We start from the raw sequence: 10,773 nt of genomic DNA, 5'->3' as shown, positions 1-10,773 counted from the left end.
AAGCTTGTCACGATGATATATGCGGAGGACACTTTGCACACGACGTCACTAGTAGAAAGGTTCTACAAGCTGGGTTTACTTGGCCAAGTCTTCATCGTGATGTCAAATACTGGTGTCAAACATGTGACGAATGTCAGAAAGCAGGACCACGACGGCTCATAGCTGAACCTCAGAACCCAAAAAAGGTATATGGGCCCTTTGAGAAGTGGGGAATCGATGCCATAGGGCCTCTACCACGCACTCAGTCAGGTAAAGAGTACATCATCATGGGAGTAGACTACATGACTAGATGGGCTGAGGCTATGCCGACCAATAGAATTACTGCTAAGGATGTGAGTCAGTTCATCTTTGACCACATCTGTTGCCGGTTTGGCACCCCTCTTGAAATACTATCTGATAGAGGACCAGGGTTTAGAGCAGACTTGGTAGGAGAACTCATGAAGAAGCTAAATATTCAGCATCAACACTCTACTCCTTACTACCCTCAGTGCAATGGTTTGGTGGAAAAAGTAAATGGAATCATTTGCAAAATTCTCACCAAACAGGTACATGCCAGGCGCCAAGATTGGGACAAACACCTGAATGGAGCTTTATGGGCCTATATAACCTCCTTCAAAACCACATTAGGGTACACACCCTTTCATTTGGTTTATGGAAAGGAGGCGCTTTTGCCCATTGAAGTGAAGTTAACAAGTCTTCGAATATTGGATAGCCAGGTAGGCTCTCAAAAGGAGAAAGTACATCAAAGGATCATGGATCTAGAGAGGCTGCAATTGGATCGTGAAGAAGCCATCAACCACTATTCTCAAGAAGCAGAGAAGCGCAGAGAAAAGTTCAACAAAAAGCTAGCATCCAAAGACATCAAAAAGGGATCTCTGGTGCTTCGATATGACAATCGCTTCGACACTCGTAAGGATGGAAAGTTTCTTTTCCGATGGGAAGGCCCGTTCTTGGTCACCAAAAAGTTCAAAAATGGCTCTTACAGACTTCAAGACATTGATGGTAAAGTGCACAAGACCAGGACAAATGGATGGCGTCTAAAGCCTTATCACATCAAGATAAGGTCAGCTCAAGATCAAAGAAAGTAGGCTAGAGGCATAAATACCCCTAGCCAGGTTTGGGGGGGCTATGATCCGAGCCTATCACAATTTTTTTTTAATCATATTTTGTTGGTTTTCCTTGCTTCTAGAGGTTTACAATAAAAGAAAGAGTGAGAACAACCTCTTGGAAAAATAAAAAAAAAATGATTTTTTCTTGACTAGTTCACCGGAGGTGAAAGGTAGAGGGAGAACCTAGTGGTAAAGGGAAGGGAAAATATGTAAATGTGAAAAGAAAAGATATGATGTGGTTGTGGAGCCATGCACCCATTATTCAAGGGTCATGAGTGGCTCATATCATCATGGCTTTGGAGCCATATGATGATTCAAACAAATGGGACCCAAGTGGAAGACTTGGTAAAGGAAGAAACCATACACATGATTTTGCTGAATTTTTAAAAAATACTTCCACTCTGATCCAAGAAAAGTTGTCTTCATCAAAGTTGTAGCTGATGAGCTGGAGATTCTGGCCATATTTTTTTTATAATTTTTGCATCTACGGTCTAGGAGATATGGCCAAAATGGTCGATGCCAGTTTTTTCAACTGTGGTGGAGACCACCCCCTCTACCTTTACACACACACACCCTTCCTTTTCCACATTGAGACCTTCTCTAAAATCAGCCATTAGTCTTCTCACCATCCTCTCCTTCCTTCTCTCTCTCAAGCTCAAAAACCCATCAAAGTTCCTCTTCTAATCACCTTTCAAGTCATGCTTAATCTTGTTGTAATTCATAAGTTCTCATTCAACCCCTTCCTATTATTACTAGATATGTATTGATTTTATGTAGATTCTTTACATTTTAAAATAAGGAAGCTCTTGGACTCAAGCTATGGAGGAAGGAGTGAAGACAACACAAGTGATGATGGAGCTAATTGGTCAACAAATCACTTGGAAGGAGCTTCTTCATTGGTTGAATGTCCCTAATCAAGCTTCATTTGTACAAATTACACTTGGATCTTAACCTCACTCCTAATCACTCTCTTTCCTATATAAAGAGGCCTTCCCCTTTGTAATTTCAAGCCTCCCTCAGCCACATTGAGCCTTTGTATCACTCACCATGAGCCCATAAGCTCATTCATTCACTCTATTCTTGCACATCCTAGAGTGCAAATTGTTTCATGCTAGTAACCTCTCCTCCTCTTACTTATGTTAATTAAGAGAAATGTTTTATATGTGTGTGAGAATGCTTGATGTGATCTTGGCTAATCCTTGAGTGATTGTTTGGTAATCTATATGCTATTTGTGTTGGGAGTGTTTGAAGTCATCCATTCCTTGTACACACACTACGGTTAATGCTTCATTCATAGTGATCTCTCTCTCTCTCTCTCTCTCTCTCTCTCTCTCTCTCTCTCTCTCTTTGTGTAGCGGTCCTAGTCCACGCTTCCAAGACTAGGTGGTGCCCTCATCTCATTTCCCTTGTGGCGCAATGGAGTTTGTTTTGGTGTAGAGGCCGCCATTCCAAATTTCCTTTGTCAGTATGTAAATGACTTTGATAGTTGTCTTTGTCCATAGTTACATCAAGCTTTATGAAGGATTTTCAAGCATCTTGACATTCTTTATCAAAGCACCTTTTGCGTGATCTGTCTTTGTTGATACCATGGGGATGCTTTATAGCAAAGCATTCTTTGGCACAAGAATAAATAAATTTTTTGAAAGCTTCCCATTTAGTTTCCAATATTGGTGCATCATATTGAAGCTTATTCATCCATAATTTTTGCTCAACCATTTCAATGTACATTGGTGCCCGTTTGAAATCTATACATAGTGATAATTTCTCTTTCCTTTGGTTGAGATTATCATGCTTAGTTGCTTCTCCACATGAAAGGTCAATACATAAGGTACGATAGTCAAATTTTGGGGTCCATTGGCCAAACATAAAACTCTTTATGTGATACATGATGGCTTTGGAGAGTAGCATATAGTCAATCACACTGTTCCCATTATGTGTCCTACATGTAAATCGATTGGTTCCACTCCACAAAGATACACCATTGGCAATAAGCATACCCGTGCTATTACACATTTGTAAAAGTAACTTTTCATAGTGATCCGGCTCTTTCTCATCCATTGGAGAATGATTATACAAGTAAACTTCCTCTAACTCTCTTGAAATGTATGGCATATCAAATTGTTGAGTATCATGTTGCAATGTTTTTGTGTGAGCATTCATATCCCCAAATACAATAGCATCACCTTCACCTTTGAAATAAGCAATGTCCTCTTCTAAATAAAAAAATGGATGATCCCTATCCATGCAAGCATAAAAGGGGGAATCATGATGAGGAATGTAGCAACCGGCTACAAAAATGGGTACTCTTTTTGGTGTCATAATTTTCAGCCATACATAACGTTTGTACTTATCTTTCACAATTGATATAAAATCTTCCAATCCTTTGTGAACCATATATGCTACCCCTCCTTGTCCTCTTCGTTTCTTAAGATTTTATGACCACATCAATGAATGTACATTGTAATTCTCCAAGTAGTTAATCCTTTGTGTGTCATGCTCCCAAGTTTCAAAAAGAAGCACAACATCAACTTTGCCTGTTAGTTCATCAATGCAAAGACCCGTATTCCATGGGTATCCATTACAATTTCAAAATTATATTTCCAGTTGTAACTCGGTCTCTGTAGGGAGGCGTTGTAGCATGACCTAATCGCAACCCACAAAATTGTCAAATCGTGGATCGGTAACCCGACTAGGACATGGAAGCATGAGCCTAAGATGTATAGACATAGAGGATTCAAAGTATCCTTCTACTCATCATAGAGAGAATCCATGGAAAGGGCTTCCTCTAATCAACAACACATTTCTACTTACTAATCACTTACACACAATCATGTGGTTGAAATTAACCTCTCACATCAATCACTCTATTCACAATTCTTAATCACACAACTACACAAGCATGCAATTAATATACCTTCTCCGCATTAGTGTGTCCATTCCGGCATAACCCCTCAATGCGACTACGTATGCACACACACTAACCGCACACCTTGTAGAGAGAGATGAAGAGAAGGAAGGCATAACCCTCACACACCATAGCCAATGGTGTGGATAGAATAGATTAACTCAAAAAAGGGACTAGGATCACACTAATACAATCTCACTCCACATAATCAAACAAAGAAGACTAATAAGAAAGAAAGTGTAATTGATTATTAGAAATCAAGAGCTACATGGGTATGGAAAGCCCATGAGCCTCATGACCATCCACTCTACAAAGAGGAGAACTCACCCAAGAATGACTTCTCATTAAGCATAGGGCTCTTTTATAGATTTGGCCTCAAACCCTTCAACTATGGGATAAAGTTGAGCTCTCTAGCCTAGACTCATACAACTTTCGAACTCCTAAATGAGCCCAATGTCCTATACAATGAAAAGGAAATATTGTGAACTATAGAACATCCACAGCTTGGTGCATAATTGGTGCTTGGCCCAAGGCCCTATACAATGAAAAGGAAATATTGTGAACTATAGAACATCCACAGCTTGGTGCATAATTGGTGCTTGGCCCAAGGCCCTATACAATGAAAAGGAAATATTGTGCACTATAGCACATCCACAGCTTGGTACAATGAAAAGGAAATATTGTGCACTATAGCACATCCAGAGCTTGGTGCATAATTGGTGTAGCCCGTGTTAGCCGCTGCTAACAGTCTCATAGGTCACACATTCCTATTTGCTCAAGGGACTTGCCTCCTCCTTGGGCACATTTTCTTCATGAGAGATCTCCTTGTTTTTCTTATTCTTTTCCTCATATGCCTTGCCACACATATTTTATTTCTTTTAATAGTGTGATCTTCACATACAAAACATTTTGTATCCCTCAAATAGATCCAACTATTATCAAGGATAATATTTTGCTTGGTTTCATCCGGCATGGTGCATACAATTGGCCGTTCTCTCGAGCGAGGAGCTCCTTGCTTCCCCACTCTATGTGCTCCATAGACCATAACTCCGGACATGACAAAGTGGGTTTTGAAGAAGTCTTCAATAACAATGGCAAGAGAAGTAGGTGTCTCTAGCTTCTCTTCGGAAATTCCACAAATAACAATGTTCTTGGAACGTCGCTCCCGTTTCTTCAACTCCTCCATATCCACATTCTCAACATTCTTTATTTGAACCATATCTTGCATGAATGAGGAATTAGAAACCACATTGCTACGACATACATCAGCCCAAGACTTGTTTGTGTATACATTTTTCACGTCGAATACATCCCGGCTTATGGTGTCAGATTTGTCCTCTTTCAATACACGGTCATGCTCTACTTTGCTCATCCTCTCCTTCAAAGCATTCAAGTCCACAAGAGAGCGTTTACATTCCTTCACTTTCTCTTCAAGTTGCATCAAACGTGTTTTTTGCATCTCAAGTGTCCTCTTGAGATTCTCATTCTCAACCACAAGTACCCTTAGTGTGCCATTCTCCATTGCAAGTGCTCGTAAGTCTTCACCTTGTTTGTTTATGGTCTCTTGCAATGATACCAAGTATGCCATGATCATGGTTTCCGATGTCGTTGGTTGGGTGGTTGTGTTGCTATCTCCATACTTAGGAGATTTTGGATCATTTTCCACAATGGTTGTGGACCTTGTTGAAAAAGAAGAATCCTTACGAGTGCCAGAAGACATTGTATGTAAAACAAGAAATTAGAGTCAATTTTCTTGAACCTGTTCACTTTGAAAATGCTGTTACAAAGACACCTTCCATAACTCTGAAAATTTCTATCTTTACATCAATGCAAAGAGGGATTTTTTCTCTTCAATTGAGGCTATAGATCACCCAAATCGGAGTCTGGATGAAGAAAGTATGATCAAAAGAGTGAACTGCTGTCTACTAGGTCAAAAAACGGCTTCGGTTTTTTGTTGGGGAGAGAGAGAGAGAGAGAGAGAGAGAGAGAGAGAGAGAGAGAGAGAGAAAGAGAGAGAGAGAGAGAGGGAGAGAGAGAGAGAGAGACTGGTACATTAGGGGAAGAATGAGGGAGCCATTGACACGAAAGAGAGTAGAGAGAGAGAGATAGGGGGGAGGGAGATAGAATCTTAGAGAGAAAGAGAGAGAGGGAGGATAAAACTCTCTCTCTTAGAGAAAGTGAGGGGCATTATCCTCACAAAAGTTTGACTTGGTGGAAAAAACTGAGGGCTAGTGGAAGAGAGAGGGTTAGTGCATGTATTCAGAAATATTCATAATTTTATATATGTGTGTATGTTTGTATCTGTATATGTGTTTGTATATACATATCAAGGTAAAAATGTACTTAATATATGGTCCTTTTAGATATGCCAGGTATATATACATACATACATACATACATACATATATATATATATTATATATATATATATATATATATATATATATATATATATATATATATATATATATATACACACACACACACACACATATGTATATATATATGTATATACATATACCCACACACACACACACACACACACACACACACACACACACCCCACACACACACACACACAACACACAACACACACACACACACACATTTATATGTGAGAAAAATACCAAAATACCCCTATAATTTGTGAAAATTTCCTTAATACCCCTCAATTTTCTAAAATTCCCAATATACCCTTGCATCATTTTGGGATGGATTTGCCCCAATTTTGCATAATCTAATGTTTATGACAATGGAGGCCTGTCTTCTAGCGCTTTAGTCACCAATGAGCTCACAAATAGAGGCATCTACATTAAAAAATGATAAATGATTTCAGCTGATCAATAGCCCTCAATACCATCTTAAATCCTAGTTCTATCATCTTTTATTGAGGAAAACCAATCTCACTATGAGGAGTTCCAAAAAGAAATTATTTTAAGAGATGTTTCCAAAGTTAATTAGGAGTATTTTGGGAATTTATGCCCAAATATGAGAAATACAATGAGATATTTTCAAATCTAAGGGGTATTTTGGGAATTTCCACAAATCACACGATTATTTTTGGTAATTTATCCTATATGTACATACATACATACATATATACATATATATATATATAATATACATATATATATATATATATATATATTATATATATATATATATATATATATATATATATATATATATATATATATATATATTCATATTTATAATCATATTGTATATTGGGCAGTGGACTCAAGTTTCAACAATCTAGTAACAAGACAACCATCTATACTATTATAAAAGGGGACGACACAAGGACACTCAATGAGAATGAGAGAGAGAGAGAGAGAGAGAGAGAGAGAGAGAGAGAGAGAGAGAGAGAGAGAGAGAGAGAGAGAGAGAGAGAGATGTCTGCCACTGTCGTGGCCCCTCCCCCCACATGGCAAAAACAATCTGCTAATAGGTCAAGCTAGGCTTTTCGCCAAGAAAACACAGAGCAAGCTCAACCTCAAAAACCATGAGGAGGAGGAGGAATTCAGGCAAATAAAGAGAGGGGGAAAGAGAAGCTTAGATGGGATATTTTGCAAGATTTCATCTCTTGCAATGCATTGATTGTGGGATATGCACAACTTGGGTAGGGCCATGAAGCTCTGGGACATTTTGCGCGCATGCAAAGTGAGGGTGTCTCACCAATGCAATCACATACACTTCCATTTTGAAGGTAAGGGCCAAATGCAATCATGTATACCTGCTAATATGGGTAAAAGAATGTACGATGGTATTGTTTGCCAGGGGTTGTTACAAGGAAACATCGTGCTTGGCATTGCCTTAGTCAAAATGTATGCCAAATGTAGTGCTCTTCACAAAGCATAAAAAGTGCTTAAGGAACTCTTTGTGCAGGATGTGGTCTCTTGGAATGCATGGATTGTGGGATATGCCCAACTTGGATAGGGCCAAGAAGCTCTGGGTTGTTTTCAAAGGATGTGAAGCGACCCCTGATCTATTGATGGGGTGACCTAGGCTTGGAGCCAAGAAAACATAGAGCAAGCTTGACTTCAAAAACCAGGAAGAGGAGGAAGAATTGAGGCATCACTCTACAGCTTCATCATCAATAGGGAAACATGCAAATAAAGAGGGGGGAAAGAAAAACTTAGATATGATATTCTACGTCGATACAGAGCTCTGCCGATGGTGGGAGAAAAGCTCGTTAAAACCAAGGTATAATGTAATCCCACCTACAAATTATGGGATGTACCTTCAAATTTGAAGCTGAGAAAACCTACAACATGTAGATAAATTTAGTGTAGGAACCTTCAACTTTGCCATTGCCTTGGTCGATATGTATGCCAAATGTGGTGCACGTCATAAAGCACAAAAAGTGCTTGAAGATTTCTTGGAATGCATTGATTGTAGGATATGTCAAACTTGGACATGACCAAGAAGCCTCAGTTGTTTTTGATGAACGCGAAGCAACTCGCGAGGGTGTCTCTCCGATGCAATCCCATATGTTTACGGATGGAAGAGGGAAGGAAAAAGAAATCCATTTTATAAAGGTAGGCACTATATGTTGTCTATGCTATTAAACTCCACATAGTAGTGCCAGGGGGGACCGATGCCACCTTGAAGGGGGCGCCTTTGTACTAGTCGTATAAAAATGTGTGTGTGTGTGTGGGGGGGGGGGGGGGGGGGGGGGGGGGGGGGGGGGGGTTTAATGAGGACTATACATTTCTTGGGAATTTATGACTTTGAAATCCAGCTTGAGATAGGAGAGTACGTGTCTTTTCAATTTAATGAAACATTGAACATTTTTGGCCTGCGGAAGGCCATAGGAGGGTGGGTGGAGAAATTGTGCAATTTTGCGCCGTCTATATAAAGGCACTGGATTGAGGACACATATGCTCTTAAGTTGAAAGTGGGCTTTTGATATTGTAAGGTATTTCTTGATGGAGTGGTGTGTGGGTCTTTGTGTTAAAGACGGCTGGTGAAGGTTTGCTCCTCGTAGCATCTATAGCAGGCACGTATGCACGATAGATGGCTCCCTTCTTACAATGTGTGTGTGTGTGTGCTGATGTACCCGCCTATAGACCATAGGCCCTGTAGTCAACATGATTGCCCCTGCAAGACAAGACAAGTTGCATGATTTTCCTCCTTCCACCACCCTCGAATTGAGTGTGTGCATGCATATTGTGTGCCTCCTCACTATTTCACACGGGCATCGGTTGGATGGGATCAATGGCCCACACCCATTTCGGGGATCGGGTGCAATATGAGCCGTCCGATGCAACTTTTGTAAATTCGGAAAAATAGGTAAATTCAGGGTGTACCAAACCTTGTAAATTCGGGCGCCCCTGCCCCCCTCCCCCTCTCATCCCCTGGACTTGAACCCCAGACCCCTCCTTTGAAAGCTCATCACTTTAACCACCTCACCTGCGCGTGCTTGTTGAAAGCAATGGGATAAGGGGGAGTTTTATGATAAACCCGTCGCTGTATAATTTCGGGGCAGCTTTACTAAATTTAGGCAAACAGGTAAATTCGGGGCGCGCAGCGAGATCAACGGCCCACGATGCCCACGCTCCCCAAAAAAGGTGTGGGCCATTGATCCCATCCAACCCATGCCCGTGTGAGATAGTGCTAAGGTATTGTGTGTGCGTGCGTGTGTGTGTGTGTGTGTGTGAGAGAGAGAGAGAGAGAGAGAGAGAGAGAGAGAGAGAGAGAGAGAGAGAGAGAGAGAGAGAGAGAGAGAGAGATCCGCCTTCAAAGCCGAGGCATTTTGACATGCCACCTTGTGCAGTCCTAACCGTGGTGGGTCACGAGAAGATGCAGTTTGACATTGTGTCATGTCAACTCTGACGAATCCACCACTAGAGGCTAGTTGATCTACAAGCTTTGACAAGCATGTAATTTGAGTGTTTTGAGAAAGAGACTGCTGAAAGGAACACAAGAGGTCATGCATGGTCTTGATAATCTCAAGTCTAATTAGAAGAATGCTATCAGTAGTAGTATTGCATTATGGAAGTTTAAGACAACAAATTGATGCACTTGGGCGTTGTGACTTCATCAAGAATATAATAACTTCAACTTGATATGTTGACAGTGCGCAGTTCTCTTGACGATGCCACCAATGCTGGATTTGAAGATGGTTTGTTCAAGTATGGAAAACTTGTGAGCCCTTCCTGCTACTGCAATACAATGGATGCAACCACCCCTAAGTATTAAGGCTCGCTATAAAGAAATCATGAAGAAATTTCCGACCAGATTACAGGTGGTTGTAGAGGTTGAAGCTCATTCTCAGTTTCCAAAATTTAGAGCTTACCTGGTTTGAAGGATCCGGTTCCAATTATGGCTCTTACATCCATAACAACAGATTGTGTTAATATGGATATTATGAAGTCACTGAAGATGGATATTGGCACAACTAGAGTTGTGCCGACAACCTTGTTTCGGCCAAACCTACGATTCCCAGTAAGTCTTGTATGTTATGCTAGATCTTCCTCCTATCATCTATTGCTGGTTTTAGAATGCCATCTAGCGGCTCACAGATGATTTAGTCCCAATTTGTTTAGGTCGTTATTTAAACCCTCTAGGGGTGCAATATCAAGCCTTGAACCGTTAATTTTTTAATCAAGATTTAATCTTTAATTTCTTTCCATCTACTTTGCTTTAGGCTTGAGCTCTTAGCTTCTGGCTCCACATTTGTTTCTTGTTGGTGCTAAAACAGTTTTTAGTTTTGCATGCATATTTGGGCAAATTTAATAAGCAATTGAGTTCTAG

The sequence above is a fragment of the Adiantum capillus-veneris genome, chromosome 19 (genome assembly GCF_014529385.1).
Source record: "Adiantum capillus-veneris isolate H3 chromosome 19, ASM1452938v2, whole genome shotgun sequence".
NCBI lineage: Eukaryota > Viridiplantae > Streptophyta > Polypodiopsida > Polypodiales > Pteridaceae > Adiantum > Adiantum capillus-veneris.
The sequence above is the reverse complement of the archived record's forward strand: the minus strand, read 5'-3'. Positions refer to the sequence as shown.